The sequence below is a fragment of the Jaculus jaculus genome, chromosome 8 (genome assembly GCF_020740685.1).
Source record: "Jaculus jaculus isolate mJacJac1 chromosome 8, mJacJac1.mat.Y.cur, whole genome shotgun sequence".
Lineage (NCBI taxonomy): Eukaryota > Metazoa > Chordata > Mammalia > Rodentia > Dipodidae > Jaculus > Jaculus jaculus.
In genome coordinates, this window is record NC_059109.1 from 23,703,593 (window position 1) to 23,720,750 (window position 17,158).

The following is a 17,158-nucleotide window of genomic DNA, read 5'->3' on the forward strand; positions in this document are numbered from 1 at the left end:
ATAAGAGGTGCCACAGGATGAGATCATGTGATAAACATGAACGTCTAGGCTTTATTTTGGACTTTTTCTGGTTTAGTCTCAGGGGCTTGGAAAGATGAATCTGCATTTTAAAATTACTTCAGGTAATGCCACATGTGGTGGTGCACAACTTTAATCCCAGCACTCGGGAGGCAGAAGTAGGAGCATCACCATGAGTTCAAGGCCACCTTGAGACTACATAGTGAATTCCAAGTCAGCCTGAGCTAAAGTGAGACCCTACCTCAAAACACAAAACAAAACAAAAAAATTATTTCAGGTAGTTCTTACCATCACTGAAGTTTGGTAAACACTGTAATGGACATAGTTATATATTCTGTCTAAGCATATAAACTAACTCTTTCCTTCTTTTTAGAGAAGTGAACCAATGCATAACTATTGTATAGTTATCATTATTGGAGCTGCATATTAACTCTCACAAGTTGACAACCAGATGAACTCAAATTGCAAAAGTCTGAAAGATAGGTTTGTGCTAATATATTTATGAAACTCTATATATTAGTTATGACCATTCAGTTATTTATTAAAATAATTTTCTAGGCTTTTAAAAATTGTTTTATTTTATATTGTCTTAGGCTTTTTATGGTGCTGAGAATTGAACCTAGGGATTCAAGAGTACTAGGTAAGTGTTCTACCACAAAGCTTTATCCCAAGCCCATAAAAATCAACTTATTTTCCATTCTTAAAATTAGGAAAGTTTTTTCGGTTTTGAATGAGGAGCATTTCTGAACACATGTTTCCTAACTATTGTCCTTCCATGTTACTGTTACTAATAGTAATTTGATCAACACACTGGTAGGCTAATTATACAAACTGGAGCATAGTGATACTTAAACAGTAAAATCATTGGATTAATATTTCCAATGCTTTTGTTTTATTGAGAATAGCAAGCATAAACAAAGAAAGGCCCATTTTAGTTACAAATTTATTTTTCTGAAAATGTCAGGAAAAGTTGTTGACATGTTTGGTTTTGATTTAAGCTGGAAATTGAGTATGAAGTGTAAATACCAGCTATTCCTATTGGGTAAGCTTTCAGAGCAAATGCTGTGTTATGAATGGAGAAGCAGTGTTCCCATTGCTATGAGACATAAGTGAAGGGCACATTGCCAATGACCTCATTTGAAAGAGCACTCCTTTCCATAAGTAGTCTAGGTAACATTGAAAGAACAGAATTTTAAAACATTAAAATAAAAAATGAAAGAATTAAGACATGTTAATTTAATGGTGCACTTAGGAGTTCTAAACATAAACAAAGTACTCTAATATTGGAATAAATATATATTGCATTCTGTGTACTTAAAACAAGCTGTTCATATGTATATCATTTTCTAGTCTTGCAGTATGTTTTCTTAAAATCAATATGTTGGGTCATTTGGTAAGTGTTAGTTAGTCTTTAGGGACTAATCAGATAAAAAGTTTACTTAGAAGTAGAAGCCTTGTAATTTATTAGTTCACAAAAGCACTATGAAATGGACTCAATGGTTTCTAAATAAGAGACTGGTTCTGTCTTTAAGCAAGTGTTAGGCTGAAGTAAGTTCAAACCATAAGATCAAGTTTTATTTACATTTTTCTTGCATCAACGGAAAATGGATATCTATTTGTGTAGGAAGTGTGAAAATGAACCTACCAACCATTTTTATCAGTTACTGTTTAAGACAAGGCAAGCATCAGTCATTGTAACACAATATTCAGGTGTTAGATAAGGAACAAAATAATATTCAGACTTCTGTATGGTGAGGGCAGACATCCAAATTCTTTCATCTCTCTATTGATCATTTAAGTTAGCTTTGCATGGACAGAGTTCCCATACTAGTGCCAGAAGTATGCAGAGGGCTGTTTTACATCCTTTCTGAGAGGGAACAAGCAAGTAAGGTATTTGTGAAGGTTGTTTATTTAGTGCAACATATTTGTGCAGATGACTTTAGCCAACACATATTTCCAGTTTAAAGCCTGAACATCGAGTAGCTCACTGAAGCATATTTGAGTAATTTCAAGACTGCCTTAGAAAGCAACAGTCTTTTATGTTTTCTTGGCTCTATCCTCGTCTGTAATAAAAGCAGTAAGGCAATCCTTCTGGACTTCAAATCCAGGTCTCAGAGTCCTGTAGAGGGCAGTCTGGTTCAAAGCAGAAGGGTGGATGAGAAGTAAGAGTACTGGAGAGGGACTGGGTTCACAATTTCTACTGACATTAAGAGTCCAGGTTCACTCCCAGGCATTATCTTTCTTCCCCTCAGGAAGCTCCAGATATTAGCTTTCTGATTTCTCCTTTACAAGGACCCTCACTGCACTGAATCCAGCCACATAATCTGTTATTCTTCCAAAAGATCTCTCTTTTCACTTACATTAAGGAAAGGGAAAAGCTGGTCTCAGAGCCAACAACAGATTGTTGACAGAATGAATTTATTATTTCAGGCAAGACAACATGGGGAGTACATTTTATTAATAATTTTTAAAATCAATTGGCACAAATTGGGACTGTCATCTTAAGACTAGGATCAGACTCTTCCATTTTTCAGAAAACACTGCAATCTCTGAATCTTGGCTCTGAGGCATTGGCGAAAGATACGTAGGACCAATGGCTGGGGGTTGTTGATGATAAGGTCAAGGAGAAATCAATCTTGTAATATTAGTGGAAAGAAATTAATATATATTTATTTCCATTTTTGTCTCCTATTATTTCTGTACTTAAAGTTCTCTTTAGAATCACTTTAAAGGGAGGCAGAATGTAGTACTTTTGAACTAGATAAGGATGGACATCATGCTGAAAATTTAGATAACTACTGGTATGGGAGAGAGTGTCCAGGTTAGGGTGCATGCTCTCAGGTGCAGAACCAACTTTGATGAATTAGGGTCTGGGCAAATCTCTCAACATACAGAGATCTACTGTTCAAGCATTATTATAATTGGACTAATTTAATATTTTCCTGAATATGGAAGTAGAGAGCATAAAACAGATTCATTCTGACCAGTTGTCCTGGAAACCTCTCAGTACTCAAGATGTTAGTTTTCTGTTTGGCAACAATGAAAAGATTTTTAGACAGTTATTTTGATATCTGACCAGTGATCTATGTCTATTGGTGATGAAATCTGACCATCTATTATTATCAAGTGTAAGGCCAGTTACCATAGTTTACATCCACCTCTCTTGGAGTTTCTGATTCAGTAGGTCTAGGGCTGGATCTGAGAATCTACACTTCTAACAAGTCAGGAATTCCCACAGAGCTCCTTATATCTTATGGATGTATCTCAGGATGAAATAATTCAATTGCTTTATTGATTATGTGGAACTTTGAAAAAATATGCATTGTTAGGTTCAGAAGTACCCAGACAAGAATCTCTACTTTTCCTTTTATAGAAGCTTTTTGTAACAAAGTTTCATTGTTATATGTTGTTGCTATAAAATGGTATGTGTTCTTGGACACAGATTTTTTTTTAAGATTACAAAAGAGATTACTTATAAAATTCCTACCTCACATACCAATAAGAATGGCTACTTATCAAGAAGCCAGAAGATAACTACTGCTGGCAAAGACATGGGGAATTTAAAATACTTGCACACTTTTGGTAGGATGGTAAAATGGTTCAGTCAGCATGTAAAATATTACAGAGTTCTTCAGAAAATTCAAAGTAAAACCACCATATGATCTCATGGGAATATACCCCAAGGAATTGAAAGAATCAGAGGACTACTTTATTATTTAATATTTTATTTTTAACTTATGCCAGGGCCTTTAGCCACTGCAGACAAACTCCAGATGCATGTGCCACCATGTGCTTCTGGCTTTACTTGGGTATTGGGGAATCAAACCTGCGTCCTTACAGTTCGTACGCAAGTGCCTTAACTGCTAAGCCATCTCTCCAGCCTATCTAATGAGAGAGAGAGAGAGAGAGAGAGAGAGAGAGAGAGAGAGAGAGAGAGAGAGAGAGAAAGAGAGAGAGAACTGGCATGCCAGGGCCTCCAGTCACTGAAATTGAACTCCAGAGGCATGTGCCACCTTGTGTGCATGTGTGACCTTGCACACATGCGTCATCTTGTATGTCTGGCTTACATGGGACCTGGAGAGTCAAACATGGGTCCTTGGACTTCACAAGCAAGCGCCTTAGCCAATAATCCCTCTCTCTCAACCCAGGACTACTTTTGATGAAAATGCCAACTTTTCATTTGGACCTACAGATAGAAGTCTAATATCTAACTAAAAAACAATAAAAGCTTGGCATCTCTGCCTTTATTGTGGGCCTGTCTTCTTTGTTAGCTTAAACTTTTTTTCAGATTCTCATTTACCTTTTCAACTAGACATATCAGTTACAGCATCTGTCTAAAACTTGTAATACAAGGTAGGTTAGCTCCAAATTTACCTATTCACTCTTCTCCTTTGATGCTAAAGACACCAAGATTAGCAAAGATATTTTCAAGTCTTACAACAAGATAGAAATAGACCATTAATCACCAGCTTTTATAATGTGTGTCCAGATTCCTAGAGTAGCTTGAAAGTCTCCAGTCATTGGCCTAAGCCTGAGGGAAGACCCTTTGTCATTATCCCAAGTAATTCCACTGCTCTCACCCATTGTTCCTTCCAAAGTCAGCTCAAGTTCCAGGAACAATGTGCCACCACCTCCCTTGATGCCAACAGGATCCAGCTAATCAGAGCTGAGGGAATTATCAGTGAGACCACAGTTTGGCCAGGACTGCTTTGTTATGCATAGTTTTTGCCCCATACTTTTTCCTTCCCTCCTATGATTCTGAAGCAACTGTCAGTATTTGAAGAAGGTTGTTTTAGGAGGTCACCATACCTGCTATCTTTCCAGTGTGGCAATCCTGAAAACAAATTCCTTTCCTGTTTAACACTCCTTATCACCCTGTTTAAATCTCAGGCCCCTAAGTGGCTTAACTCTGGTTTGTTGTCCCTTTCTCAGAGCCGAGTCTGTGGTTCAATAGTGGGAAATACAGCAGCCCAGAAAGATAAGTTTGCACATTCAGGTTCATAGCAAACCTATTCTCAGTATCCAGGAGATGGAACGAATCCAAATGTCCATCAGTGCATAGATGGAACAGCCAATGTGGTCCAGACACGCAGCGGACAGGAAAGAAATCATGCCACATGCTATAATCTGAAGGGACCTTGAGCACATTGGAGAAACTGAGATAAACCAGTCAAAGATGAAAATTATTGTACTATTCCATTTATATAAAATACTATATATAGCTTATTGTATATATGTTTTGTATCTTAAGATAAAAAAATATAGAGACAGAAAGTAGAATGGCTGCTACCAGCAGCTTACTAGAGAAAAGCAGAGTTGCCTAATGGGTACAAAGTTTCAGTTTTACATGATAAGAAAGTTCTGGAGGTCTTCATGTGAATTTAAATGTGAATATAGTCTCTACTTAAAATTATAAAGCTAATATATTTTTATTTCATGTGTTTTTTTTTTTTTAGCACAACTAAAATAAAAGATATTTGTAGCATCATGCCCAGTACATAGTGGTAATGATGTCAGTTCCTTTTCTACCCTGAACTTCTGCCATTTTTTCTTCAATTTTCAAAATCTCAAGAAAATCTTCTAAAACTATACTGGAAACATCTTTTTGAAAAGTGTAGTGAGTGCTGGAGAGATGGCTTAGCAGATAAGGCGCTTGACTGCAAAGCCTAAGAACCCATGTTTGACTCTTCAGGACCCAATGTAAGCTAGGCACACAAGGTGATGCAAGAGCAAAGGTTCATGCATGTGCACAAAGTCGCACAAGCATCTGGATTTCAATTGCAGTGGCTGGAGGCCCTGGCATGCCAATTCTCTCTATAGAGCTCTCAGTCTATCTCATTAAAAAAAAAAATAGCAGAAAAGAAAGTGCAGTCAGCCCGGCATGGTGGTATATGCATCTCAGCACTTGGGAGGCAGAGGTAGGAGGATCACTGTGAGTTGGAGGCCAGACTGGAACTACAGAGTGAATTCCAGGTCAGCCTGGGTTAGCATGAGTCACTACCTTGGACGCCCCCTCCAAATGTGCAGCCAACTCTTAACTATGAATATGTACATTAAAAACTAAAATAGAGTAATACCCATTAGAAGCAGAAATCTCATGAATAAATTAAGGTTTATTAATATTACAGAACAGTTTATAACAATTAAGATGAGTGAAACTGAGTTGCATAAAGCAACAAGCATAATGTTGATCAAATTATAGGAGGAACAACCAGGAAAAACTAGTCTATGAGGCTGGAAGTTAAAATAGGTTAGCCTTGTGGGGTGAAGGTACCTGGCAGAAACCATGAGAGGGGTTGCCTAATATTTTGTTTATTTTTAAAAAATATTTATTTTATTTTCTATTTACTTATGTATTTGAGAGAGAAAGAGGCAGAGAAAGAGTGAGAGTGAGAGACAGAGAGAGAGAGAGAGAGAAAGGAAGGGAGAGGGAGAGAATGGGCACCCCAGAGCCTCCAGTCTCTGCAAACAAATTCCAGATGCATGTACCATCTTGTGCATCTGGCTAACGTGGGTCCTGGAGAAACATACTTGGGTCCTTTGGATTTTCAGGCAAGTGCCTTATCTGCTAAGACATCTCTCTAGCACCTATTTTTGAATTTGGTGCAGGTTACAAAAGTATGTAAATTTTGTGCAAAAGACATCAAGCCATGCCATTTCATATATTCAAATATTCAAATATTTTTCTGAATCCATGTTACATTTTATTAATAGCATAAAAAATGAAACCAAGGTATTCCTACAAAGAGATAATTTTGTTTTTATGATCTAATGACTTAATCCATCTGCATTTATACAATCAAATGACTTAATCTGTCTGTATTTGCTGTGTTCAAGCCACAGAGGGTCACAATTATCAGAATGAGAAAGAAAAAAAAACCCCACCAAACCAGGCTATTTAAACAAATGACATCTACAAGCTTGCAACAGTGAAATGTAGCCTGATCCTTCCAAGAGAACTTGTGGTAAGAGAGCGCATGGATCTTGAATTACACTTAATTTATAACCACTTGGCCATCCATGAGCATTAGGAAGAGAAGAATGCAAATAATGGGCCCTGGGTACTTAACTGACAGGTGGCTTTTGCTGTTGATAAGGGTGATGAGGATGAAAAAGGGGTCACAGCATTAGTCAGATTCAAATAAAGGGTGATATGCAGACCCCCAGACCACAAACTAAAACATGTATCTAATGCGTTTCTGAATCACCAAGTCTCGCCAATGCAGCTGGCTCCTGTCAAATAGGTCCCAGTTCCCATGTGTGTATTTCGCACACTCTTAGGCATCAGCTCAGCCTGAGCAAGGTATTAAGGCAATGTCTAGGAAGAGAGACAGGGCCTTGACTGGCATACACAACTGTGAATGAGGTGTTAATTACACAGGAAAACATTATACACTATTAGGGAAGTTTAGATTTCTTTTTTTATATTGTGAACGGAAATAAGATTTATGACCGATATTGTAAAGTGTTGCTACATTTTGAAATCAATGATATGTGCAAAAGCAATAATAGAATACTTCCATGAGGAATGCATAATATCCTAGCAGATATTTAAAAATACTTCTATGACAGCAACAACACTAGTCATAAAGGTCTCATCACTGCAGGGATCAGAAAAGTGGCTCTTGCAAGGACATAGGGAGAGGGTGTGATTCAGTATGAACAAATGATTTGAGACAAAGTTAGTGCTGTGGAGAAGTGGATCTATACTGGTGCCTGCTCCGTCTGGGTTGGAGTCTTATAACTTCCAAATCATTGTACAATTTCCCCATCTCTGTCTTCCCCTTTCTTTTTAAATTTTTTTTTAAATGGACTTCACTAACAAGCAATGTGGCTTTTCAAAAATAAATTGGAAGTTGTTGTGACATTATTGGCTAAATCTGCTGGATTATAACTGAATAAATGGTAACAATTTATTTCAAACAGGATTAAGGTTTCTTTGGTGCAGGTCATTTATAATTCAACTTATCTTGATGATACAAGTATTATTTATTTTTAAGTGACACATAGTATTTGCATCTATTTCTGGCCTACAGTGTTATAATTTGATATATGTACACAATATATAATGATGAAATTAGGGTGGATAGCATTTTGATTTCTCGAACATTCACCTTTTCCATGCGTTAAGAACCAATGGACTCCTCTCTTTACATTTTAAATTGTTTTATTTTATTTATTTATTTGAGAGAGAGAGGAAGAGGCAGATAGAGAGAAAGACAGAATGGGCATGCCAGAGCTTCCAGCCACTGCAAATGAACTTCAGATGCACATGCCCCCTTGTGCATCTGGCTTACGTGAGTCCTGGGGAATTGAACCAGGGTCTTTAGGCTTTGCTGGCAAACACCTTAACTGCTATGCCATTTCCCCAGCCCTCTCTCCTTACAATTAAAAATATAAAATAAATTATTGAAGGCAGCAATTATGCTATGATACTAATACTGCCTCCCATCAAACAGGTTTAGGAGTTATCCAACATTCTCCCTGATCCTTCTTCTACCCGTCCTTCACTACTAGAGACTCCTACTGTTTGCTTCCACAGAGGCATCAATTTTTAGCTTGACATGAGTGAAAATGTGGTGTTTTTGTCTTAGTCATATTGGCCTAGTTTTTTTTCCTTTTGTAATCTGGGTCTTTATAGTTTCCCTGCCCTCACCTTGACTCTGAAGGTCAACCCAAACCATCCATTAATATTTTTGTGGGACTTTTAACTGCCTTGCCAAACCACCAATTCTCTGAGCCCCAATTTCCGGCTCTGTTTCCTATGACCGTCAGGCCAGCCTTTGCCAAAGCACTTGATTCATCTTGGAATCATGAGTGGGACAGCACTAGGGTGTGGCAGAACAATTTCCTGAACATGCTGTGATTTGATATCTTTGTACCACAGGCTGGGAAGCAGAAGTGCATAGTGGAAAACGTTCCTTCCTGTCTGTTTAGAGTGCTCTCCTATGGGAGTAGGAGAATCCAGCATTATATACTGACTTCCTGTCTGATCATCGCACTACCAGCTTTCCATATTTCATAAACCAGTCACTTTCATAATGCCTCATGAATGTAGAATTTTATTGTCACTTGTGGTGAACTATTAGCAACTTTATATTTACAGCAGATAAAATCAACTAGCCCAGGGACAAATAGTGCAGTGAAAATGGTCATCTCTTACTCACTAGAAATGGAAACAAGTATAGTGAGGATTCTTAGCAAACTTCAGGAAGAGACTAGGCCAGTGAAACAAAAGCAAGTTCAACATTACTACCCAGAACTGGAACTAAGAAATTACTAATGAAAGTTTTTATATTTTGATTTCATTTAAGGTAAAGTTACAGGATACATTTTCAGAATTACTAAATTGCACATTTTAAAAGAAATATCCATAAGGGTTGGAATTTTAGAGCTCTATATCCAGTCTCAAAGACCAAATTGGGGCTGGAGAGATGGCTTAGTGTTTCAGCCCCTGCCTGTGAAGCCTAAGGACCTCGGATTGAGGCTCGATTCCCTGGGACACACATTAGCTAGATGCACAAGGGGGCGCACACATCTGGAGTTCGTTTGCAGTGGCTGGAAGCCCTGGCGTGCCCATTCTCTCTCTCTCTCTCTCTCTCTCTCTCTCTCTCTCTCTCTCTCTCTCTCTGTCACTCTCAAATAAATAAATATTTTTTTAAAAAGGACCAAATTGACTAGCATCAAATCCATAGGAATAAACGTTGCAGTTATTAAGTACCTGAAATATGAAAACACTACCACTTAAGGGTGAGATGAAACTTGAAAGGTCACTTAGTTTTATAATTGTTTTTTCATTACATTATTCTTAATTAATGAGTTAAATGACATTTGTGTGCATAAATGTTCACTTTAGAAATAAATCTTGTCAAAATATTGTGAGTAAATTTTTAGAGAGAAGCAAATCTACTGCCTGTGTTTTACATAATGGTTGTGGAAGAAATAACATCAAGATGATTTATCCCTTGATCCTGTTTCCAAGAAAAAAGTGGGGATTCCACTCATGATAATATTTAAATATTTTTTATTTATTTTCAAGCAGAGAGAAGAGAGACAGAAAGAGAGAATGAGCATGCCAGTGCCTCTAGTCACTGCAAATGAACTCCAGATGCATGTGTCACTTTGTGCATCTGGCTTAACATGGGTACTGGAAATTGAATAAACCCAGGGTGGTTAGGCTTTGCAGGCATGTGCCTTAACCACTGAGTAATCTCTCCAGCCCATCATGATGATAACTAGATAGCCTTATGTTTTTGGGTATAGATGAGCTCAGGTGTTTCAGTGTGGACAATGGGGAAATTCCTTTCCAAGTGTATTACTTTTTAGTAACTCTCTCTGGCTGTCCCTTCACGGCAGAGAGGTGAAGGGGAGGGAAATGTGAGCAGACAAAGCTGTCTGCATATCCTTACTAACAAGATGGGACATTACACAGTGTAAACCCCTCTCACAGGAACATGCTTTGCTCTGATTCTTATCAAGTAAGTTCAGAAAGCATTTCTCAGCACATTCACCTTTTCTATTTGTACAGTTGATAGGAATATTGGAAGATATATTGAAAGTTTACAAAACCTCAACAATCAGGGACATGGCATTCTATAAAGACTGGTGACCTTTTTAATTTGAATGTTATTTTTCATTTCCTTAAACTTAACATACAATGTCAGTTGAAACTACAAGAAAGTAAAAGTAATTTGGACTCTGTCCTTATTAATCCATCTTCTCTAGGCTCCCAAGAAATCCACTTCCAAGAATAAAGTTAGGATTTCCTAGAAAAGCCAATGCTCCAGTCAGTCTTGCCCTTCTCAACTGTGAACCACTTGCCAGAGTCTTCTCATGCTTTCCTTCAACCCTCCCTCTGCTCCCCTCCGGGAAGTATCTTGTAGACAAAATCTCTAAGTAACATTATTCTCAGTATTCTTCTTACATTCCTGTACAAACATATACACAGACATAAAATTTGTATAATGAACTCATCCTTCTCAATTACATTGAATTTCCGATATGATTGTTTTTTTCTTAAGTATGTGTATGTATGTTCATATTTGTGTAGGTCCAGGTGTGGGTGGGTGGTTGTGCCCATGTGTACACATCTGTGGTGTGTGAGGAGACTACACATTGACAGGTGTCCTCCTTAGTCACCCTTATTTTCTGAGAGGGGTCTCTGGCTGAACTTACATCTTACCAATTGCTAGACTAGCTTGCCAGCATGCCCTGGGATCCTCTAGTCTCCACCTCCCCATCATTAGGATTACAAGCACATGCCACCATGTGTGGCTTTTTACATTGAGACTCAAGTCCTCATGACTGCACAAGAAAATTACCCATGAGCCATCATCCCATACCTATTATCACGTTTATACTCCTCATTTGTATGCCTGCCACCTTTTCAATGTGGTATTTGATGTTTATTTTCCAGATTTGAGCTGGTTCATACCCACAGTCATTCATTATTTTATCCAAAGATCACGTGTGTTCTGTTCTCATGGAGTTCATAATGGGGGTAATAGTAGTAAGAGATAATGCATAACCTTAGCACAGGCTAGGCACCATTCAAAGAAATTTATGGGCTGGAGAGATGGCACAGTGGTTAAGGCACTTGCCCACAGTGCCTAAGAAGCAGAATTAGATTTCCTCAGCACCCACATAAAGACAGATGCACAAGGTAGTGCATGAATATGGAGTTCATTTGCAGTGGCTAGAGGCTCTGGTGCACCCATTCTCTCAAATAAATAAAAATAAAAGCAATTTACATGTATCATTCATATAACAATTCATTTTGAGGTGTCCCTACTTTACCTATGATATACATGAGTGACAAAGTAATTTATTCAGGCAAGTTGGTTGTACCATTTCTGATTACTGCCATTACATGCATTTATTACATATCTAATGTCTAACTGAATTAAGATTTGAATTTTGGATGAATATAATAACTATAAATATTAAAGCCAGTTGAGGAGATAACAAAGTGTTTTAGGATGACGTGGGGAGCTTCAGGTAAGACCTGAACCAAGGCAGGCTGTAACAGCAAGAACAAAATCCCGGGCAGTGCTTGTTCAAGGAATGGCAGGAAACAGCTGGCTACTGAAGAGTAAGTGCTAGACTGGCCGGGTTATGCTGGCTTGTGTTAATTCTGCATAGAAATACCTTGAACTGAGGCTGGAGACATGGCTCAGCAGTTAAGGCACTTGCCTGCAAAAGCTTAACGACTGGGGTTTGATTCCCAAGTATGTATGTAAAGCTAGATGCATAAAGTGGCACAAGCATCTGGAGTTCATGTGTGGTGGCTGGAGGCTCTGGTGCACCCATTTTTTTTTTTCTCTCTCTCTCTCTCCTCTATCTCTCTCTGATTGAAAATAAATAAATAAATAATTTAAAGAAATATCTTGAATCCTGTGCTCATGGAGCTAAGAATTCATTGGGAACAGCAGTAATAGATAGCACAAAACCCTTATTGGGAACAGCAGTAATAAATAGCACAAAACCTAGTGTAGACCATGGGGAGTTTTGCCTGCACAAGGCAATACAATAAATGATGATATAGGCACCTGTGTAGGCAGATGATACACTGAAAAGTAAACCTGCTTCAAAGAAATCATTTAATATGGAAACTCAATAGGGCTGACTTTAGCTTATCTATTTTATGTTAATAACACTTCACATTTGTGCAGTTATTCAAGGTTTAAGTATATGTAATACATTTCTATTTCCATGTGAAAATATTTGATTACCTTATATTAACATTATGTGACTGATCTTGAGACCTGTCATTTTCTCATATTTACTCAGAAAAGATATGAGGAGGTAAGAGCTATTTCACTCTTCACTATGAATTATGTTTTTGTTAAAAATAGAGAAAGTTGCATGCTGTAAGTAATCCTACAAGAATTAGACAAAGATATTAATAATTTAATAAACTTCTACTCAAGAGGAAAAATGTTCTTGAAACGTGTCAGGATGAATTTTCAAGGGAAGGACCTAATTAGCAGTGTCTGAAGCATATGCCATCACTTTTAGAAAACAAGAACTAATCCCAGTGGACAGAATGCCAAGTTGAACTTCAAAACGTTAACTACTCTAGTTAATATATATGATTAATAAGCAATATGTCAGCTGGTTACCTTAACTCAAGTGAAAAACCTTATAGGAGAAAGGATTCTTAAACTCATACATAGAAATATGTAAGTTTAGTTCATAATGTCATTTGTATTATGATCAGCCCATGTCCTTGAGGGACATAATGTTATAGTTTAGACATGTAAGTCATAGCATCAAAATTTATGAAGCTGTTCTAAGATGACTTTACAAATGAGAATTCTAAGAAGCTAATGAGAGCAAAGCCCTTGATCTTATCTCATGGGTGGGAAACCAACAACTGGAGAACAGTGTAGATTTAAATAATGTTATGCCATTGTCTTTCCTTTACACAAAATAAAGTACCAGTTGGCTATTTGGAGAGAGCCATTTTAAAGAAATCTTATTTAAATTCATTCACAACACATGTAAAGGAACACTATCCAGTGTCATGACTCCCCAGAAGCAAAAAGGAAAATCTAGTTACTTGTCTATGAATTTCTATAAAATTGCATAGTAAAATTCACATTTCATTTGGATGTTTGGGCTCTTGAAGCAGGAATTTACACTCTTGAAACCATCAATAATGAAAGTTACAAGAGCTAATTAATGTTGGAAGCAATCAAAATTACAGATGTGTTTATTGCCTTAATGATAAATTATCTACCAATAAGGAAAACAAATGAGTGGGGAAATAAGGAAACAGAAAAATCTCGTGGGATTGTGGAGATGGCTCCAGCAGCTTATGGTGCCTGTTTGCAAGCCTGCTGCCCTGAGTTTGACCCTCACAGGACCCCTGTGAAGCAGGACACAGCGTGGCACACACGCCTGTGGTCCTGGTGTTCCTACGGCAATGGGAGGTGGAGCTGGTAGAGAGAATCCCAAAGCTTCCAGGCTAGTCTGGCACACACAGCGGCAAAACTAAGAGACACTCTATTATCTCAAAGAGGGTGGAAGTAGAAGACAGACATCTTGAAGTGATTGTCTGACTGGCACACTTACCCATGAATACACATGCATTCAGACAACAGCTAGCTTGCCTTTATCCCTCACAACAATGGTAGGGAGGAGCAAGATGGCTGGCAGTCAGTGCCATGCAGAAGGAGGTGGTACTCGTAGTTTTAGCCAGAGTCTTTAAGTGAAATAAATGTCCTGGGTGTCAGAAATGACAAATGGTGGCCCTTAATCATGAAAACTGGACTCCTTCCAGGGACCTCCAGGGCTATGTTGAACATGACCTCGTGGACTCTCTGACCTCCTCTCTCTTCTCATCCCCACCTGGCCATGCTGGCCTTTTGAAGCTCCTTAGAGTTCTTGCCTCGGAACTTTGCACTATTCTATTCTGCTGGCAGAGAATTCCCCCAGATCTCCACAGGCAGTGATCTCTTTCCTCAGCTACATTTTCACTCCAAGGCCATCTCGTCAGGAAGAGCTTTTCTGTCATGCTCTCAACACTCACTGTCCCTTTCCCTTGCCTTGCTATTCTTTGTTTCATGTCCCCATACACACAAAGACTCATTTATTTTGTGGCTGTCTCTGTAAAAGAATGAGAGCTCACCAGGGCACAGATTTTTCTAAGTAGCACAGGTTTGGAAATATTTATTGTAAAAGGTAAGATTGTAAATGTTTTTAGGCTTTGAGTCGATAGTTTTTGTACAATTATTCATCTCTCCTTTCATTGAGCATCCAAAGATATTACATAATGACAAGGGCATATATGTGTTCTGATAAAATTTGCTTTATAAAAATAGATGTTACATCAAATTGGAGGATTCTTTTTTAAAAATTTTTTTGTTTATTTTTATTTATTCATTTGAGAGCAACAGACAGAGAGAAAGAGATATATACATACATATATATGTATGTATATATGTATATGATTATATATATTATATATATATGATTATACATACATATATATATATATGATTATACATACATATATATATATACATATATATATGGAGAGAGAGAGAGAGAGAGAGAATGGGTGATGGGCATGCCAGGGCCTCCAGCCATTGCAAACAAACTCCAGATGTTTCCGCCTTCTCGTGCATCTGGCTAATGTGGGTCCTGGGGAACTGAGCCTCAAAACAGGGTCCTTAGGCTTCACAGGCAAGCGCTTAATCACTAAGCCATCTCTCCAGCCCAAATTGGAGGATTCTTGATCTATTATGTTGATTATTTTATCTTCAATGCCTACACTTGTGTCTTGGCACATAATATATATTTTGTTGCTTTGAACTGAGCTAATGCAGAATGGAATCAAATACAGTTTCTACAAAGAAACATATGAGGGGCTGGCACTAACGAGAAAATCTGACTTCACTTATTATCATACTTTTAGACCAACATCAACAGGAAAACTATGAGATTAGTTACATCTTCAAAGTTCTTTAGGATAGGGTGATGTTTTTACTATCATTTTTGTCAATGCTAAATTCATGTATACACAAAATGTAAGCCTTTGTAAAAAGTTTGAAATTATTTTGCCATGGAAAATTAAAAAAGATACAAATAAAGTAATATAATATAATATAATAAAATACAAATAAAGTAATATAACAAAAGGATGATTTTTCCACAGCATACAATTAACAATTTATGATATTTTATATCTTTTCAATTATTTTTAAAATTCAATGAAACATTAAATATTAGATGGGAGTACTTTTTTATTTGTTTGAGACAAGGTTTCACAATAGAGCCCCTGATGACTTTGATATCATAATCCTCCTGCCTCAGCTTCCATATGCTGAGGTTGTAGGCATTTTTTTGAGCATAAATGGTCATAATTCATTTACCTATACCAAAGGGTTACTATTTTAACAAGGTTTGTATTTTTATCATAATATTATTTTTCTGCTCTATGTAATATGTGTATATATATATATATATATATATGGTATGTATTAGGTTGTGATATTTATCCTTTGTGTGTATGTGTAATTAACTATTTCAAGTGCTACTAATGCTAAATTGCAGTACTGGTAGATAACATTTCCAAATGAAAATTGCCCCAAGAAGATAAATACTGAAATATAAAAATTACAAGACTACTTAGCATATTAAAAGGCAAAGTCTCAATTAGTTATTGAGTTGTCCATACTTGGGCCTAGTATTGCTCAAATATCTCCTCTAATAAAAGAACTAACAAGTTAAGTAATCTATGATCTTAGTATCATTCTATTTTTCTTTGCTATCAAAACCTTATCTCATAATATTATGTCAATTCAATTACTAACATATGGTAAATGTTCCAATAGCATAAATCACTCCCACCATTTCAATTTATCCAGGTGAATTTTAAATCAGAAAGCTGAGTATAATATGTGACATCTCTCTGATAGCAAAGCAATGGCAAATATTTGTGAATGGCACTTAGAAGATAACCCCAAATTAAATCTAGATATGCTGGTCCAGTGTATCAGTTTTTTGCAGCTTTGAATTGGAATATGTGTTTTCAAGAGGCTAGCTATACGGTGAAATATAAACACTTTCTGACATATCTCATAATATCAAGGAATGGGAAGAAGAATGGTTGGTCCCTATGGAGCATTTGTAGACCATAAACCATGTCCGAATGCTCCATGTCATCCTATGTTATAAATAGCTCAGCTCTGATGTGCCGCTGGCTTAACAAGTGTCTGTCTGGTAGCATAAAGAAGAAACCTTAAAAACTATTCTACAGTATCTTTACAGATACAAATATTGTGCTGCTAGGAAACCAATTATACTAAAATTTCATTGATCTAAAATCTTATTTAATGGAAAAATCCACCAAATGGCCCCTGCAAGCTTCCATAGGACAATGCTAACTAGCTTTACTGAACCAAGAGACAGAGCTGCCAGGCAGCAGATATTGAGCTGCTAAACTTACAATACAAAGGGATCTTTCTTCATTAGTGGTTGCCCTGCACTGAGGTTGTTTGGTGAGGCATAGCTGGATTTCACTCCCCCCAAATACCAGGTTGTTTGTCACGCTTCTACATAGAATTAGGAACTAAGCAAGGTAATAAATCCAGAAAAATCTCCAAGGTTCTATAAGAGTCATTAAATTAAATTT

General features: G+C 37.2%; 1 protein-coding gene across 1 annotated transcript in view; it reads right to left on the reverse strand.

Annotated features, from left to right (window-relative positions):
• The window catches only part of Col19a1 (collagen type XIX alpha 1 chain), a 332,428-nt gene that overhangs the window by 112,826 nt on the left and 202,444 nt on the right, over window positions 1-17,158 (reverse strand). The window lies entirely within an intron of this gene.